Here is a 19,762-nt window from a genome sequence, read left to right on the forward strand (position 1 = left end):
ACCATATTTTTCGGAGTATAAGATGTTCCAGACTATAAAATGTACCTACCTTTTTTGATGAGGAAAGCAAGAAAAAGAAATCTTGTCTCTGCCTCCCAGCAATTTTGCCTCATTGCAGCAAATAGCCTGCTTTATTTTCATTTTTGTTTTTAGCATAGCTTGATTAGCAAAAGAGGAAAAAAAAATCTGCTCCCAGCAATTTACCTCCTTGCAGCAAGCAGCAGAGGCCCGTGCAGCAATAGGCAATGGCAATCCCTGAAGCCTGAAACAGCTGAAAGTCAGGAGGCCGATCCAATGGACAGTCAACTTGTGCTAATTAGGCTGTGCTGAAGCTGAAATGGGCTGCTTCTTCTTGCTGCTTGCTGCAAGGAGGTAAATTGCTAGGAGGCAGAGGCCAATGGGTGGGGGCCAGTGGGTGGGAGGGGCTACATTCAGTGTATAAGACACACCCAAATTCTCACCCCCTTTTAGGGGGGAAAAGGTGCATCTTATACTCTGAAAAATACGGTATCTTCATCAACCATTACCAACTTATCTCTTAGGTTAAAGTTTTGGGGATTTTGGGATGAGACCATGGAGTCTGGTAGTGCATTCCAGGCATTAACAACTTTGTTACTGAAGTCATATTTTCTGCAATCGAGATTGGAGCGGTTCACTTTAAATTTGAATCTGTTGTGCGCTCGTGTATTGTTGTGGTTGAAGCTGAAGTAGTCATTGACAGGAAGGACATTGTAGCAGATGATTTTATGAGCTATGCTCAGGTCATACCGAAGGTGGCGTAGTTTTAAATTTTCTAAACCCAGAATTTCGAGTCTGGTGGCATAAGGTATTTTCTTGTGAGCAGAGGAGTGGAGGACTCTTCTTGTGAAATATTTCTGGACGCGCTCAATTGATGATGAAAAAGGTCACTATCTGAAGCCCTGGAAAATTGCTGCTAGGGCTGGTAAACAAGCAGATGCTGAACAAATGATCCACAGGTCTAATTTGCCATAAAGCAATTTCTTTTTATATGTTTTAGATGAGTTTGGTAGGCATTCAGCTTTTGCACAGGTTCTACTGGTAGAGTAAGGAATTTACAGCATTTGTGTAGCTCCTTGGCAGACATGTTCATGGAGACTCTTTTTTTAAAAAATCTTTCCACAAGCCCAAGTGCACCCTAAGTAGCTCTCCTGCCAGTTTTCATGCATATGAAATAGGGCATTTAACCCAAATGATCATCCTAGAAATTCTCTTGAGTACAATTGTTGCAAACACCTTTTGGGTCTACTGCACATAAAGGCATGCAGTTGCTGGATCAAAGCATAAAAGTCACTTACAAATTAGGATCCCCACAGTATTTTCTTTTTTAAAAAACCCTGCAGTTCTTCTGATAATGCTCCTCCATTGAGATTACCTTTGTAGTATTTAAAATAAAATTGTAAATAGCATGTTTTTACTAAGTCGGCTTTTCAAAATTGAATAGCATTCTGTTTGCTGGTGAATTTTAAAAGTAACTGCCATATAATTCAAGCTGTGAGCCAAACAATCATAGGTTGAAGACAGCTATGAAACATAATTTAGAAAGAACTGAACAAGGATCTCTGATCAAAGGCAGATCACAGGCTTTCCACGCAGAATTTAATCCCTGATGTTTAAAATGATCAGGCTCTATTTGATGGGGGAAAAACCTCTGCGAGTATAGAGGGATGCTGTTGTACTGGACTGGCTTCCAGTGGTTCTAAAAAAACACCTCTCATCATGTCTTCATAGCACTATAAGTCAATTTTCTCAATTGTTCAATCAGACAGATTGTAAGATGCTAACTCTATGCAGTTCAGATGAAGTTTTCTCAATGAAGCCAGATACGACTCTGCTTACCTAAGTGTACGAGGTACAAAAGTATTTAATGCCCGTATTCCTCAAATTAATATTTTTGAATGACATTATGGTTGCAATCCTTCCTTCCTTCCTTCCTTCCTTCCTTCCTTCCTTCCTTCCTTCCTTCCTTCCTTCCTTCCTTCCTTCCTTCCTTCCTTCCTTCTATTTTTTTTCTGTCCAATTCATAAATATGTTAAACTCCTTCTTTATCATTGTCTCCATCTGCTATTCCAGCTAGGGCCTTCAACCTAGGAGAACCCCAACATGCTGACATATTACATCTATAAACAGTTTCATATAATTATTAAACAGCAGCACCCTTAGATTAGTAGACAGGAAGGGGACATTCAAGAGCAAATTTGTCTAGCACTGCATTTGATTACTTATTCCAGTGGTTAACCACACATTCCACAAAAGTGCCTGCCAAAGCTTCCATAAAGTTTTCAAAAACTTCTGGGCAAGCCAATCAAACAGTTCCCTCCTCTCCGCTACAGTCAAAAATTTACATTGCTATCTGAATAGGAAGGTTTTATTGCCCTTTCAGTGGTGAAAAAAAAGCCCAATATAACAAGAACTTCTAATTCAGCTTTGTGTGGATTTTTTTTTCTATCAGAAAATTGTCCATTTGAAGTGGTATATGAAATTATCTAGATAGATACTGTTACTTGGAATTTTGAGCTTCATTGTTAGTTATTGTTGTTGATATTAGCATTTTATCATGACTTCTATGCCTTGTTTTGAATCTCATGGAACTTGTTAGATTCGGGCAATAACGAGGCAGGAGACCAGGATAGTGACAACAGCTCTTTACTATATGGTGAACCCAGCAGCCAGTGCTGAGAAAAACCTCTCTTTATATACAGTTTAGCCGGAGGCTTCAACCAATCAGCAATGTGCTATTTTCCCGCCAAAACTTTTAAAGATACATTACACTCCTTCCCTCCCAGAAAACACTTTACCAACATTTGCATAAAATTATCATCTTATTTTTCTACGTAATCACGCAGGTAGACTGGGCGTCTCCTGACTCTTTCGGACCTGCGCAATTCACTTTCTGGGAGTGAGTCGAGCTGACCGGAGGGACTGTTTGTTCCTCTCAGCTCCTCCTCTAGGCCATCCGGCCCTGGATTATTGCAGAGTCGTCCCTGCTGTCTTCAGGATGGGCGGTTGGTGTCGCTGGACCTTCTGGAACTCAGATAAGTCTCGCGTTTGCCCGGGTTTGAGTCAGTTGTGGATTCAAACATTGGATAGTCAGGGCCTGTTTCGTCTGTTTCTGATTTACCGGTTATGCGTTTCCTTATCTGGTCTATGTGGCGCTTCCATACCCGGCCATCCTCTATCTCTACTAGATATGATTTTGGTCCTGTTATCTCTAGGATTTTTCCTGTTACCCAGGTCGGACCCTCGCTGTAGTTGTGTGCCCACACTAGGTCGCCTACTGCCATCCCTCTTGTTTTACCCTGTACCCCTTTGTAACCGTCTGGTGTGTAGTTTGGGTTTAAACGGTCTAGTGGGCACCTGAGCTTCCGACCCATTAATAGCTCTGCCGGGCTTCTGCCAGTTGTGACACAGGGGGTTCTGTGTTGGACGGCCAGGAAGGTATCGATTTTTGTTTGCCAGTCGCCTGGCCTGATTCTGGACAATGCTTCCTTTGCGCTCCGAACGGAACGTTCTGCAAGGCCGTTCGTCGCAGGGTGGAAAGGCGCCGAGAGGACATGCCGAATGCCCTCCTCTGCCAAGTACCCCTCAAACTGGGTTGCCGTGAATTGCGGGCCATTATCAGAGACTAACGTGTCGGGCAGCCCGTGGGTTACGAATAGGTGCCGTAGGACTGAAATCACAGCCTCGGCAGTCATGGATCTCATGAGAATGATTTCCAGCCATTTGGAGTAGGCATTGACTACTACCAAGAAGGTTTGGCCGTGGAAGGGGCCGGCAAAGTCAATATGGATCCTAGACCAGGGACCCTGGGGTTTCTCCCACTCCCGAATCAGGGCCGTTGGGGGTAGTGGTCTGGACTCCTGGCAGGCCTGGCATTTGCCTACCTTTTCCGCAATTTCCGTGTCCATTAAGGGCCACCACACATAGCTCCTTGCTAAACCCTTCATTCTCATGATCCCTGGATGGCCTTCATGCAGGAGCTCCAATACCTTTTCCTCAATTTCTCCGGGATCACCACTCGATCCCCCATAGCAGGCACCCCTTGAGCTGAGAGTTCCCACGTTTTTACAAACTCTTTAAAACGCCGCCCGGCAGCGGCCAACCTCTTGTACCCAACCAATTACAGTTCTTATTGTAATGTCCTTATCTGAAGCCGAGCCACCTCTTTGGATGTGACTGGGCCAGAGTCCAAAGAGTCAATTAGCAGAACTGGTATCCCGGAGTGGGGTCTTGATAGTCTCTGGTAACGGGCATCTGCTCAGGCGTCTGCATGCCTAATTCCTTTCCTGGCCGGTGTAGTAATTTGTAAGAATCGCTGCCAGGAAGATAGTCCATCGGGTCAGTCTGGGCGAAAGTGCCACGGGCGTTGGGCGGTCGCCTGCCAACAGACCTAGCAAGGTCTATGGTCCGTGATGATTTCAAAATCACGACCAAATACATATTCATGGAATTTCTTTACTCCGGAGACTATAGCCAAGGCTTCCTTATCAAGCTGGCTATAATTCCTTTCAGTTGATGACATGGTTCGGGAGTAATATGCAATAGGGGCTTCTGTGCCATTTGGTAACCTGTGGCTGAGCACAGCCCCCACCCCATAGGGAGATGCATCGCAGCTTAACACTAATGGCAGCGTGCCATTGTATTGGATAAGGAGGCTATCACTCGATAGGAGATTCTTTACCCCTTCGAATGCCCTAGCTTCCGCCTTTCCCCAAGACCATGCAGCCGTCTTTGCTAGTAATTTATGCAGCGGCTCGGCTACTGTTGCCTTATTCCTTAAGAATACCGCGTAGAAGTTGACCAGACCTAAGAATGCCTGTAACTCCGTTTTGTTCTTTGGAACCGGGGCCTTCCTGATGGCCCGTACCTTGCTCTCAGTGGGGTGAATTCCCTGTCTATCCGGTAGCCCAGGAATTCCACAGACTCAACCCCGATCTGGCATTTGTTCAGTTTAACTGTGAGACCGGCAGACCGGAAAATGCCCAAAACTTTTCGCAGCCTTACTCCTAATTCCTCTAGATTCTCAGCGGATACCAGTACATCGTCAAAGTATGGTACCACCCCTGGTAGGCCCTGCAATAGCCGCTCCATTAGGTTCTGGAATAACCCTGGAGCCACACTAACCCCAAACTGTAACCGGGTGCACTTAAAAGCCCCTCTGTGAGTCACAATTGTCTGCGCTTGGCTGTGCTGCTATCTACGGCAGCTGTTGATAGGCTTGGGCCAAGTCTAGCTTGGCAAAAACTTGCCCTTGCCCCATTGAGTGCAGTAAGTGCTGTACCACGGGCAGGTAAGCACTCTTTGCAACGCTTTGTTAAGCGTTGCCTTGTAGTCAGCGCAAATCCGGACCGACCCGTCCGGTTTGACTGGGGTGACTATAGGGTCTCCCACTTAGCATGGTCAACTGGCACTAGAATTCCCTGGTTTACTAGCTTGTCCAGTTCGGTCAATCCTGGGCTTTAGGTGACGGGACCCTCCTAGCCTTTAGGCGGATAGGGGCAACTTGGGGTCTAGGTTAAAGAGATAGGGGTCCCCGTGTACTTGCCCAGGCAGTCTCTGAAAACGTCCCCAAATTCTTTCACGAGTGCATCTTTGAGGTCGACTTCGTTTCTGAAGATTCCAGTCACTCCCATGCCCAATGCTCGGAACCAGTCCAGTCCCAACAAGCTTGGCAGGGTCCCATTGACTATGGTGATGGGCAGGGTTTTCTTGTAGTGTCCATACTCGACGTGGACGCACGTTACCCCTCGAACAGGGATGCGATTTCCTTGGTAGTCTTGTACCTTTAATTCCTGTGGTTGCAGCTTGCGCTTTGCGATGGCGGGTAAGGCTCTCACGAGATTGTCCCAGGACATGATCGTGATCGCTGAGCCAGTGTCCACCTCCAATCGGCACGGCACCCCCTCAATCTTTGCCTTTGTAAAGATTTTTTTCTCTAGGCGTGTTGATGCGTGACCCACTCTCACGACAGTCTGATTCAACTTCGCGCCTTTTTTAAACTGACCACTCGCGGGCCGCTTCGCCGTTCCCGCGCTCTGATTGGCCGGTTTGAATTTTTGGCGGGAAGGTTGGGGTGCTCGACAGGCCTGTGCTAGGTGCCCCTTCCTTTCGCACCGCCGACAAGTTGCATCTTTAAATCTGCATTGTTGTCGTTGGTGTTGCCCTCCGCAACTCGCACAGTCACCCCGGTCTTCTTTCTCCGTCCTCCCGGTGTGGAAGACTCCTTCCTCTTCCTCACCGTCCGACTCAGCCTGGATCTCCTCGTTGTGGACCGGGGTTGATTTCGCACCAGCCGTTGGTGCGAGCGGCTTTTGTAGGGTTTCCGCCGCTTGGGTAGACATCTCGTGAGCCCTGGCTTCGTCCAAGGCGTTTGCCAGCGTTAGGTTGCTTTTAGACAGCAGCCGCCTCCGCAAACGGATGTCCCTGACCCCGCGGATGAGTTGCTCCAGCAATGCCTCATCCAAGTCTCGGTACTCGCAATGTTTTGAGGCTTTCCTCAGGGCGGCCATGTATGCGCTGATGAATTCGAACCGTTGCACATACTTGGACGGCGTTGGTGCATAATGGGCTTTCAATAAAGTCTGCAGAGTTTGCCACGGTACCGACTGTACCAGCGTTGGCTCCGCCAGGGATTCTGCGGTGTCGAAAACTTCTGGACCGCAGTGGCTCAGGAAATACGCTCGTTTCCTGTTGTCTGAAACTCCTTGAAGTTCGTTCGAGGAAACACTCGAAACGAGCCATGTATGACCCCCATTTTTCCTTAGCTGGGTCGAATGGCGCTGGCGGTGTGTAGCCGGACATCGCTGCTTTCCGCCCCTTGTTTGCTGGGTTCGCGTCTTCCTGGTGAGTTCAGCTCTTTTCCTGGCGCTCTTAGCCTCGAGATCCCACCTTCGTCGCCAGTGTTAGATTCGGGCAATAACGAGGCAGGAGACCAGGATAGTGACAACAGCTCTTTACTATATGGTGAACCCAGCAGCCAGTGCTGGGAAAAACCTCTCTTTATATACAGTTTAGCCGGAGGCTTCAACCAATCAGCAACGTGCTATTTTCCCGCCAAAACTTTTAAAGATACATTACAGAACTGGTTTCCTTTTTAGCAAAAGACACTTTCTCTTTGTGTCTCTCCTTTTCTTCCTTTCCTTTCCTTTCCTTTTCTTTCCTTTCAGACCCTTCCTTCTTCCTTCCTTCCTTCCTTCCTTTCTTCCTCCCTTCCCTTCCCTTCCCTTCCCTTCCTAAATTAACTGCCCAAATACACAAATGGTGTCTCTGCCATACTTGTGTTGACATAAAACACCACTTCCACTTTACCAAAACAGGCTGGCCTTAGATCAATTACTAGGACAACATGAGGGGTCTGTACATTAATCAGAGCTGTTGCATGTTTCATGAAGACTTAAATACACAACAACATAAATTAGCTAGAATAGTTACTTCCTTGACTAGGGACAAAGAACATATTCAAGAGCAAAGGAAGGCCAACCAATCCAGGGGGATTGGCTCACTTCTTAGCTGCCGGATTGGAGTTCAGTGAAACATTTATTATACAATGTTCTTCTTTAATGTTGGCCTGTCACCCAATGTTTCCATTATTCTCTTAGTTCTGCCTGACAGAACACTCCATAGTTCCAATGCAATTTCAGATGTTAACTGCTCACTTGCTTACTAAATATAAAAGCTTGAGAACCAAATGGGGGTTTTGTTATCTGGAATGCTGGGCACAATTGTTTTTTTCCCCCTCCATAAAGCATCCATGTCTCCTTTTGAAGTGCAGGAAACTTTGTTTTCTTTTTATCCATAGCCAATTTTTAATGTCTAAAAAATAGCTAATTCATGGCTAAGACACACAGCTTGTCAATTGAAAGTTTGGCAGTTCAACGGTTTGAATCCCTATTGCCACGTAAACTTGTCCCAGCTCCTGCCAACCTAGCAGTTTGAAAGCATATAAAAAATGTAAGTAGAAAAATAGGGACCACCTTTAGTGGGAAGGTAACAGCATTCCGTGCCCCTTTGGCATTTCGTCATGCCAGCCACATGACCATGGAGACGTCTTCGGACAGCGCTGACTCTTCAGCTTTGAAATGGAGATGAGCGCTGTCCTCTAGAGACGGGAACAACTAGCACATATGTGCAAGGGGAATCTTTACCTTTACCTTTACCTTTTAGGGAGCATATTCTGGAGTCCTTTCATGTTGTGAGGGTCAAAGAAAGAAGGGAATATGCAATATATTTTAAGGATGTCTGCCTTTTCTAATATCTAATCAGTATCTTTTATTATTGTTTTCTGAAACACCACATTATACCAGTATTATGCATCAATAGTTTCTGAATCTATATAGAAGATTTGGCCCTTTAATAAACAGTTCTTGATTTGCTTGATTTTTGGTCCATACTGGGAGGGGTGAGGGCATTCACTTTGTCTTTCTCCTAAATTGAGAAACCAAGTTCCCAACATCCCCGCCCCTGCTCCACACCAAATCGGGTGCCTGAATTTTAAAGGCAACAATACCAGAAAATGTGGTAAATTCTATTTTTTTACTTCCCAAGTTGCTGTTTAATTCAGAATTTTAAAAATGGAAACTATTTTATTGACATTTTATACAACATTAATTAAAAGCTCTTTACATTTCTGAAAATATATGTCAAAATTTCCCAACATTTATTATAATTGAACTGATTTATGATCATATTGTTATTCCAAGAGTTTGATACAGAAAACTCTGTTTTACTTCAATATTTTCCTGAGATAAACTAGGTTATGAGAGAATAAATGGGCTAAAAACATCTGGTAAGCTCCTTCACAGATTTAGGCAATACCTAAAGTATTATTCCATATCTCCCTTTAGATTTAGTGCAATCTTTCTTTACCTAGGGTGGCAGGGCAAGAGGATAGGCAAAGATTTATCCAAGCACTTCAGTGAAATTATGACAGGACACAAAACATGTAACTAATATGGCGTCCCAGATGCTGTCTGTTTTGCAAATCAAGATATACAGTAAACCAGAGGTGGGTTTCAGCAGTTCTGACCAGTTCTGGAGAACTGGTAGCGGAAATTTTGAGTAGTTCGGAGAACCGGTAGTAAAAATGTTGATTGGCCACGCCCCCATCTATTCTCTGCCTTTCAAGTCCCAGCTGATCAGGAGGAAATGGGGATTTTGCAATAACCTTCCCCTGGATTGGGGAGGGAATGGAGATTTTACAGTATCCTTCCCCTGCCATGCCCACCAAGCCACACCCACAGAACCGGTAGTAAAAAATTTTGAAACCTACCACTGCAGTAAACTATAGCTAAATATACTTTCAATTTAAGATTAAAAATGGAAATGGTGAGGGATTGGTATCAATGATCAACCAGAGATAAGTTAAAGAAAGGTTTGTAGTGTGTTATACATGTATGAACCATACAAAGAATTTAACAGCATTTGGAAAAGTTTATACATGGGCTTTGAGGTGCCAAATTTTAGTTCAATAAATTTGTATGATCTACTCCAAATGTTTCTGAAATTGATATCAATTCCTATTGATCCTTATTTTTGTAGAAGAAAAAGTAGTCTCATCATACATATAAACCTTTTAGTTATTTCAAGAGCATGAAAATGAGAGCGTTATTCGTTGCTCAAATGGTATCTTTCAACATGACAAATCTAAAAAGCAATCATTTTCTTTCCATCTAACTCAGTCACCAACCTTTACCCCAATTTCATCTCACTCATGTAAAGCATCCATTTTAAATTAAAAATAATTATCTCACATGGCTCTCCAGCATGGCAAGTGCAAAATCCCACCTGAATTATAATGAACACCATTGATTTAGTTAAACAAGAACTGAAAGAGCGGTTGTTGTGATTCAGGCATAATGGTAGGAAGAGAAGCAAGACAGAAGATAAAACAATATATTAAATTCAACAAGCATATAATGAAAGCCAGGATGGCCAGCTTTATCACCTTAACTTGATCCTTGACAGAGAGTTACAGTGCAAAGAACTTTTCAGTTACCATTGCCATTCATGGATGTTTTGTAACATTCAAGGAATATTAGTACCCAATAAAGACATAGAAAAGAGATAAACTGCTTCACTTGACTCAGAATTGGGGACCAAGCACAACTAGACAAGGAATGATTAGAAAAATTCTCTTCATCAACATTTTTTGCCATGTCTGAGAGTTCTCATTAACCCAGTCTTGTTTTTTAAGGAGACAAGAAAATGTGAGTAATCAGACTTTTTTACTCTCTCTCTCTGCCTTTGATTTTAAGGCTTCATTCAGCCTACTTTGCATGTGTGCATTAATAAACCAACCCGAGAAGAAACTTGAAACGTCGTGCAATTTTTATTAAGATTGATGGACTTGCAGTACACATCCTTGTCTTGTAATGACAAAACAGACTTTTGGAAACAGTGGCAAATGGCATGGCTACCATTTTGAAATTCATTTTAGAAACTCTGTAAGGTAAATTAGTATAGAATAATAAAATAAAATGAAGACCAAATTGGTCCATTTATCATTAGAAGTTATTGTTTTCCAGGTTGAAAATGCCAAAGGAGTGAAATATTACAAGTTTGTGAGTCAAGCAACTGTTTTAGGATGTAGTTATTGATGTCAGGCGTGTTCCAATAATTTGAAGATTGTATTAAAAGAATAATAACTTAGAACAAGCAAGACATGTTGGAAATGAGATGAGCTTTTTTCCTAGAATGTCATATCAAAAACCTCCCACACATTCATATACCTAAATGAAATTTCTTAGTAGAAAAATTAAAGTGTATGTACATGTCAGATATTTTTGACATGTCATTTCAAGAAAAATCTAGATAAAATTATTTATGTAATCTTATAAATCATTGGCTCATGTCAAAGCCAAACTTTCCATCTTTGAAGATGTTGGAATTCACATTCATTGTAAATACTCCCCTTACTCCCCTTCCTTTGCTACTTCACGCCATACATGAAAATCTGCCAAACTTTTGAAATACTATCGGATGAACCTGAGGAAATAGGAGACATTGTCCTATCTTTTATATGAGTAAAGATGGAAATTGAGATCCAACACACAGTAACTATAAAAACAAGCATCAGCTGAAGAAAGAATGATGTGCTTTCCACTTCAACAATGTGTTTTAGAACATTTTTGTGATGAAATGTACACCTGGAGAAGCAATGGGGAGAGTGAGTTTTGACAACATAGTGAGATAAATGTATTAAGGGGTTGCACAGTCCAGAGCTGGATGGAGAAGAGGAGAAGTTCATGGTAGCCATACCCTAATATCTCCCAGGATACATCTGTAAGGTTAGAAGGTACAGCTTTAGTTTGGCAACACTTACCTAGAATAACTTTATTGTCACTTCGAATGTACACTAATCGGCATACATTAAAATGAAATTCTGTTGCATATAGCTCTCAAAGGGTCACCACCTCCAATACACACTACATAAACATGACAAAATAAATAAATAAATAAATTTGTATTAGGTGCAAGCAAATAAAGGACTGCATTTGATTGGATCTTGCTGTATAGTCTTTGGGTTTGGATCTGACAATTCTGTAAGGGTAAAGGTAAAGGTTCCCCTTGCACATATGTGTTGGTCATTCCTGACTCTAGGGGGCGGTGCTCATCTCTGTTTTAAAGCCGAAGAGTCAGCACTGTCTGAAGATGTCTCTGTGGTCATGTGGCTGGCATGACTAAATGCCGAAGGCGCACAAATCCTGTTACCTTCCCACCAAAGGTGGTCCCTATTTTTAGACTTGCATTTTTTACGTGCTTTCGAACTGCTAAATTGGCAGAAGCTGGGACAAGTAACGGGAGCTCACTCCGTTACATGGTGCTAGGAATTCGAACCACCGAACTGCCGACCTTTCTGATTGACAAGCTCAGCATCTTAGCCACTGAGCCACCATGTCCCTTGTAGACAATTCTGTATCTAATGCTTATACAACAAGGTAGAAAAAGTATGGTTTCTGGAGTTTTTTGCCAACAGTACTGTATTTGGTTTTGTGTAAAAAAGTAAGGTACAGAATGTGTGTGTGTGTTTCTTTATTTAACCTATTTTTTGAACTGGATTTTCTTTCATTGGTTTTCCCCCCACTCAAACATACAAACTAAATTTGATTGAGTTCTTTCTGTTTTCAAAGTTATTTTGCTGATGGATACACAGGCAATAAAATCCTGAAGTGTTTTACATGTTTTCTTTCCAAATTTCTTCAGGTTGGAAGCTAGACAAGGCAGGGAATACATAAAGAGCATGACTTCTGGCATTTTGCTTCCTTCATTCTTTACGAGCAGTAAACATAGGAAATCATCTACTTTTCTTTCGTGCGACAAGCTAATGCAGTGTGTATGTAAAGTATTCCTACTCACCAGTCACCCAATCTGTTGAATGAATGCACTAAGCAGCATAAGTCAGACACTACCTGCTCCACTCCATGTCATGTAACCAAGAAGCCTGAGGCTTAGAAAGGAACATTCAACAATATGGTTAGTCCTCGACTTATGACAACTGGGACCAGAATTTCAATCACTAAGCAGTTTAGCTGTAAAGTGTGACTACATCACTTAGTCACAGCAATCTCAGCAGTTCCAGTTGCTGCTGTTAATTGAATCCCACATATGTTAAATGAGGCAAGTTCCTGTCGGCTTCCCACAACCATGTCCATGTGAGAAGCCACAGAACATTGCAAGTCCCAGATGGTTCATAAGCCGATCAATAGACCCACAATTGTTTGTTTGTTTTTTTGTTCCAGGTGGCAAAATGTGTTAGGGAAATGTGTTGGAGAAATGAAGGAAAGATGCAGCTGCGCGGGGGATAGAGGGAGCATCTCGTAGCTCCCATGTAACACCTCTCCTGCGCAGACTGCATTGGTTGCCAGTGGTCTTCCGGGTTCGATTCAAGGTTTTGGTCATCACCTTTAAAGCGCTCCATGGCATGGGACCGGGATATTTAGGGACCGGCTGCTGCCACCACTAGCCTCCCATCGACCTGTGCGCTCTCACAGGGAGGGCCTCCTTAGGGTGCCGTCGGCCAAACAATGTCAGCTGGCGGCCCCCAGGGGAAGAGCATTCTCTGTGGGGGCTCCTGCCCTGTGGAATGAACTACCCGTGGGGCTACGCTTACTCCCTGATCTCCGGACCTTTAAGCGCGAGCTTAAGACTTTTTTCTTTCATCAAGCAGGGGTGGCCTAATGATAAATTTTAATTGAGGGTTTTTTAGCAGGGTTTTAGCGGGGTTATTTTATTTTATAATTTTATCTGCCTATTTTTAATTTTCAGCTCATGGAATTAGATTTTTAAATATATATTGTATTTTAGTTCTTTTGTACATTTGTTTTATCTATGCTGTACACCGCCCTGAGTCTTCGGAGAAGGGCGGTATAAAAATTTGAACAATAAATAAATAAATAAATAAATAAATAAATAAATAAATAAATAAATACACAAGGGAGGCATGGCAAGGGTGAGGGAGGTTGTGTAAGATTGCATGAGGGTGTGGGGAATGTGGGGAATATACAATGAGAATCAGGGAGAGCACACAACAGTTTGAGGAGGTGCACAAGGGTGTGGGGGAGGCACAGAGAGGCTCAGGAAAGGTGTGCTAGGGTGTGCAGGGGAAGTACAGAAAGACTAATAGGATAGGGTGTGTGGGTTGGGAAGACTTGGCCCAGCAACTTGTGACTTGCCCTACTGGCAATAGCAACCCATCATTGACTTTCTAGAAAAACCAACTGGAAAAGTTGCAAATAACGATTACATGATTATGAGGCACTACAACAGGTTGTAAGTGCAAGCCAGTTGCCAAGAGTCCAAATCACAATCATATGGCTGTGGGAGTATTGGAATAGCCAGACCTACAAGAACTGGCTGTAACCATCATTTGTTCAGCACCATCAAAACTTCAAACAATTGCTGAATAAATGTTTGCAGGTTGAGGAGTATCGGTATTCAGAATTACTGCCCAAATGCCTTTCCCTTAAGATTATGTGGGGGAATTTATTTTCAGTTTTCCTCCTAATTTGAGCTAGATTAACATGATCTCAGTTTATTTATACTCAGTTTTCTTCTGCAAGCTTCTCATATTCCAAACCTTGCCCTGTTTTCACATACTTGTCGTGCTAAGTAGAATGTTGAGTTCCTTTACATAATTTTGGAAAAATAAAAATACTATGTACATTGTACATTGTACATTGTGCAAAAGTCAGTATACTGACTTATTTTTTGATCAATTTATTTTCCTATTTTATTTATTACCAATTCTTTGTCCATCGCTTACTCATGAGTTTTGATTATACACTAGGTGTTTCAATTTCCAAACCAATTCAATTCTTGCCTTTTCCCCAAGTATGCCACCCACTTAATAATCGTATCACAAATCAATAAAATACAACCTATCCTAAGTCAGTGCTGCAAAAATGCTTTGTTTCATAATGGGTAATCTACACATATTTATTACCGTGGTAGGAACTCCATAGCAACAAACTCGCACAATTAAGGCTATGTACTATTATACTGATTACAAGAGAACACATACTAATTAAATATACATTTTCACAACTTAATTTCTTGAATCATGAATGGGGGAAAGCACAAAACTGATGTCGTGAATATATTATTTGAGGAAAGGTGTGGAAAGTGGCTCACTGAGAGCCTGATGTTATAGTAGGCAAAAATACTAAAACAATGGATGGCCAAAAGTAGCAACACAAATTCCATCATAAGAACCAGAGCTAGCCTATAAATCTCAGATAAATCTCTTTATAGCCTTAGCATTTTAATGCCTCAAGCGAGATTACTTCACAATAAAATACAAGATCTCTGTTTACCAATTTTTTGGCAAGAGTTTGAGCCAAGGCAGACATGAACAGTTAGACGCCTAGGTCTAGTTTTATAGTTTGTGTTATTTTTGTAGTCATAATTTATTCCAAAAAAAAAAAAGTCATAATGAAATGATAGCCTTGCAATAACAGTTAAATGAATGGTGTTGTTACAAGAAATACAAGATCAATCAAAGTTTCTATGTTCCAAGTTAGAAATTACTTCTATCTTGCTGGGTTTACAAAAGCTTGCATTTTTTAGGCAGAAGGAAACGGAGCCTTACTTTAGAGGTGACATGAAAACATTTCATAGAAATACCAGATGGAATACATTGTAGATTCCGTGTTGACTTAGGAAGAAGCCTATACCTAATGGATGCTCTTCAAGAATAGCCTCTTGAAGTGCTCATTATAGTGGATAAGATTTGAGGCTGCAAAAGCATAAAGGGTGGTTGCTAGATCAAACTGTAGCAGACAAGGCTTTAGCCTCATTATAACAAAGAGTTGGAGGAAGCAGGCATCTGATATTTGGGCCATGTGCAGCCACTAGAAGCCTGAGATCATCACGCAAAATGTAAAGGCAAAATGGCCAATTTTCAGTAGTGCAATTTTTTTTTTGTAACTTGCTTTTGGTTTTGCTTTTCTTCTAAAAATAAGGAAGGTAAAAAAAAAAATAAGGAACCTCTGGGAGGCAAAGCATTCTCACTTCCACCTTTGTCAAACAATCCAAAGCTGTAAAAATGGTCAATATTGTGCCACCAAATTGGAGATTCTTTGCTGAAGAATTTGAAGGGGAGGCATTACGGCGAAGGCTAAAGGTTTTAAGGATAGACACGAGAGCAGTTTGTCTCCGAAAGGCTTCTTATTGCCATTCTCATTATAAAAATCTAAGCAGCTCAAAATAGGGCAAAAAGTTTGCTCTTTTGATGTCACCACCATTTTTTACCCACAGCCCTCCAACTGGTCCAGAGAACTAGCAGCTGAAATTTTCCCAGCCCTTCTTTTAGATATTAATATTTTTAATTATAATCACATGTCAGGGTTCCAAGTAATAGATCCATTGCAAGCAAAAACTCCGAGGCAGGTGGATTCCTCAAAGAATAGCTTTATTGGAAATATCATATTGGCACATATCTGGTGAAAACCAACTCTGAAGGGCCCCTCGGTTTACACCTAATTAAAAGTAAAAGTTTTTTCCCTTAGTCCCAAACAATCAGTCACAAGGCCCAGTCACAGCAGCTTCTGATGGTCTGGTGACATCACTCCTCCTTCCTCTGACCAGGTGTGAGAATGTCCTTGGTTCCCAAGAGAAAATATTTTGTTTTGACTATACAACTCCCAACTATCTCTAAACCCTTCCTCCCTATCCCTCTGTTCTGTCCCCTCCCTTCCTTCCCAAAACAATACACCAGCCGAGGCGGTCTGCCAGCAATTTATTTACACTTGGCTGGGTTCCTTCTGGCAACAAAAGTTCTGGCAACGTTCCTTCATGTGCCAGTCAAGTCCTTATCACTTAGCAGCGTGCCGACAGATCATTGCCAGGGCAACCAGGAGTCTGCAGGATTATCTAAAGTTCTCACAAGTAATCCCAGCCTTCAGTCCAAATCAGTCCAAGAGAAAATAGTCTGTAACTTTGTCCGACACAAGGGCCTATGGAGCACTCTCCCTGCTTTTATCCCCTGTGGGGTGTGGCTCCATGACTCAGCACTCCCTGGGCCTGCCCCACCCCTTCCTCTGCTGTGCACGCTTCTCTCAGCATCGCTGTTTTGCATCTAGCCAAGATTGATCCTCAGCAGCTGGTTCTTGGGGTGTTGCCAGGGAGGAGGAGGGTTCAGGGAAAGAGGCCTTGTCAGCTCCTCCTCCTGGCCTGCAGCTGGAATCTGAGATGATGCCAGGGAGGAGGAAGATCCAGGTGGGAAGGAGGTCTTGCAAGCTCCTCCTCCTCACTCTCCGAGTCATTCGGCTCCAGGAGGCCCGGCCTGGGGGCCGGAACCACAACACCCTCGCTCCACTGTGGCAGCACTGAATCCTCAAGATGGCTTTGGCCAGGTCAGCTTCAGGGTTGACACATCTATTAGTTCAGGGGTGGGCAATTCATTTTCCCAAGGGACATCATGAGAAAATGGGACTGTTGAAAAGGGCCAATTCAATAGGGCTATGAAAGTGTATGGGCATGCACGCATGCAAGTACATCAGGGGTGAAATGCTCTGAAGTCTGTTACTGGTTCACTTTGCTACTGGTTCACTTGGCGAGTGCATGCATGGTGTGCGCGAAATGCACGCTTCATGCGTGTATGCACAGTGCGTGCCCAACATGCATCTCACATGCATGCACACTGCAGATGCTACTACGCAGCACTGAAAAAGGAGGATTAAGAAGCCTTTTCTGAGTCTGCAAAGGTAACTAGAACAGTGAGGGTGGGGAAACAGCTGTGCCATGCAATTTAGATTCACTAGAAAGCAGGATTTCCTGCTTTCTAGGAAATATAAATCGTGGGGCACAGCTGATTGTCGGAAATACTGGTTCACCCAAATGGTAGCATTATTTTTTACTACTGGTTCGGCCAAACGGGTAGCATTTTTTACTACTGGTTCGGGCAAACCAGTCTGAACCGGTAGCATTTCACCCGATGCACATAGGTAAATTTAAAAAAAATAGCAGTCAACTTCAAAATAAAAGCAACCCGTGTGGGCCAGACAGGGACAGCCAAAGGTCTGTATGTGGCCCAAGACCAGAAAATGCCCAGGTCTGCATTATTTCATCAATTACCAGGGCAGAACTGGAGAACTGGCAGCAAAAATTTTGAATAGTTTGGAGAACCGGTAGTAAAAATTCTGACTGGCCCCGCCCCCAGATATTCTCTGTCTTCCAACCAACTGATTGGGAGGAAATGGGGATTTTGCAGTATCCTTCCCCTGGATTGGGGAGGGAACAAGCAAGTTCAGAGACCCCTCATTTCAACCCTGAGCTACAATTAGTCTCTTTATTGGTAAAATTAATTTTAATGATAAAGTATTTTCTATTTTAACTATTTCCTATAAGCTCTTTATCTACACTGGACTTTATTTAAAGTCCAGTTATATCATATTTTGATATTCGACATCTCCAAGAATTTGTGGCTCTCCCAAAATTTTGAGGGACTACCTCCCAATTATATCTTCCCATCCCATTGGGTCAGGGAAATGAGGGATGCTGTTGGTCTTGTCTTCTAAGGGGTTACATTTAGCAGGACCAGGAGATGAGCCTTTTCTGCCATGGCATACAACCTACTGAGTGAGATTTCAATCTTCCAGAAGTCCTTCAATGCATACCAAAAAGCAATGAAGTCCTAGGAAATCTTCCCAGGTCTATTTCTACCATTCTGATCTTGTATTTAAAAGTCTCCGTGAGTTGTGAAGCTGTAAGATTGCAATTTTTCTCCTGGGCATTTTCTCAAATAACTATGAACTTGGTGGCATATTTCTCTGCTAATTGAATTGGGAAAATGACAAGAGAAATTGTAGAGAATCCATACGAGATGATATGTGCTTCATGAATAAAATAGTGAAGCTATGGGCATATGAATGAGAATATGAAAGAGAAACGTGAGTTGATCCTAGAAGCCAAAGGCACTGTAGAACAGGGGTCCCCAAACCCCGGGCCAAAGCTAGGTCATGGTCTATTTAGAATTAGGCCACACGAGTGGCTGGTCAGGGGTCCCCAATCCCTGGGACAAACAAGGCTGTGGCCTATTTGGAATTGGGCCACAAAAGCAACCGGTCAGAGCGCATATGCATGAGCAACTTGTGAAACCAGCGGGCTGGTGGGCACTCACTCATGTGCGATGGCTTGCTGCTCATGCAAGTCGAGCTGCACACCTACACGATGGCCCACCACTTGCATGGCACAGTTTCCCTCTCCCCCACAGCTGGGCTGCCAAGCCACAAAGTTTGGGGACCACTACTGTAGAATGAAGAAGTTCTTGTCACTGGAAAAATGGATTATCCAAAAGTTCTGTGGACCACAGCAATTCAAAGAAATCCACAGTATTGCTCCAGTTTCAATAAACAGGAGCAAAATCAGAAGCATTTGCCCTGAGCTCTCAAAATAGATATGGCTGTAAGAGCAGTTCAGTCTGGAGCCTATTCCCAATAAAAAAGATTGCTTTAAAAGTGTCCTAAATATTTTATTATTGAATTTCCCATACTACAAAACTTTTTTTCAATAATAACGAGAACGTTTTTTTAAAAAAAAACCCGAATATAACCTAATACAATACAATATGATACAATTCTCATTTTATTTCTATATTGCTCTTTCTCATCCAAGAGCCAGAGCAGTTTACAAGAGAATATTAAAAGGGTTCTTAAATAATATCATGCAATAAAGCCAACAGCCTTAAAAATAATAAACACATAAATTATAAATGTTCATTGAAAAAAAAAAGCATAGACAATATAAATGTCAGTCTAGCTCCAGGATGGTTATTATCTTACAAATAAAGATTTCAAAAAGTGCTTAGCTAAGAAGGTAAAATTTTTCAGGACAGTTTTCAGACTATACAGACTATGTGATGTTGTCCTACCAGTTGTGTCTACTTATGACAACCAGCGATTGTAAATGTTGCATATGGACTAAATCTTGAGCTCTGTTCAGAAAGCCATATCAACTATAATCAAAGTATTATGGCATAAAATTAAAACATAAATAGTGTAATGTCCCCACTGGGCGTGAGATGGGTGCTATATAAAATTTGTTTGATACATAGATAAACACCATTCTATACAAGGCTACTTTCTTTTATTTATATCATTGGTTGTAATTTCAATGAATTATGCTTTGCGAAGATGGAGTAATGAACTAAAGCTTTCCTACCATTAACAGCACAACTTAATCCAGTGGTGGATTTCAAAAAAAATTAACTACCGGTTCTGTGGGTGTGGCTTGGTGGGCGTGGCAGGGG

The sequence above is a fragment of the Ahaetulla prasina genome, chromosome 2 (genome assembly GCF_028640845.1).
Source record: "Ahaetulla prasina isolate Xishuangbanna chromosome 2, ASM2864084v1, whole genome shotgun sequence".
In the NCBI taxonomy this organism is placed as follows: Eukaryota; Metazoa; Chordata; class Lepidosauria; order Squamata; family Colubridae; genus Ahaetulla; species Ahaetulla prasina.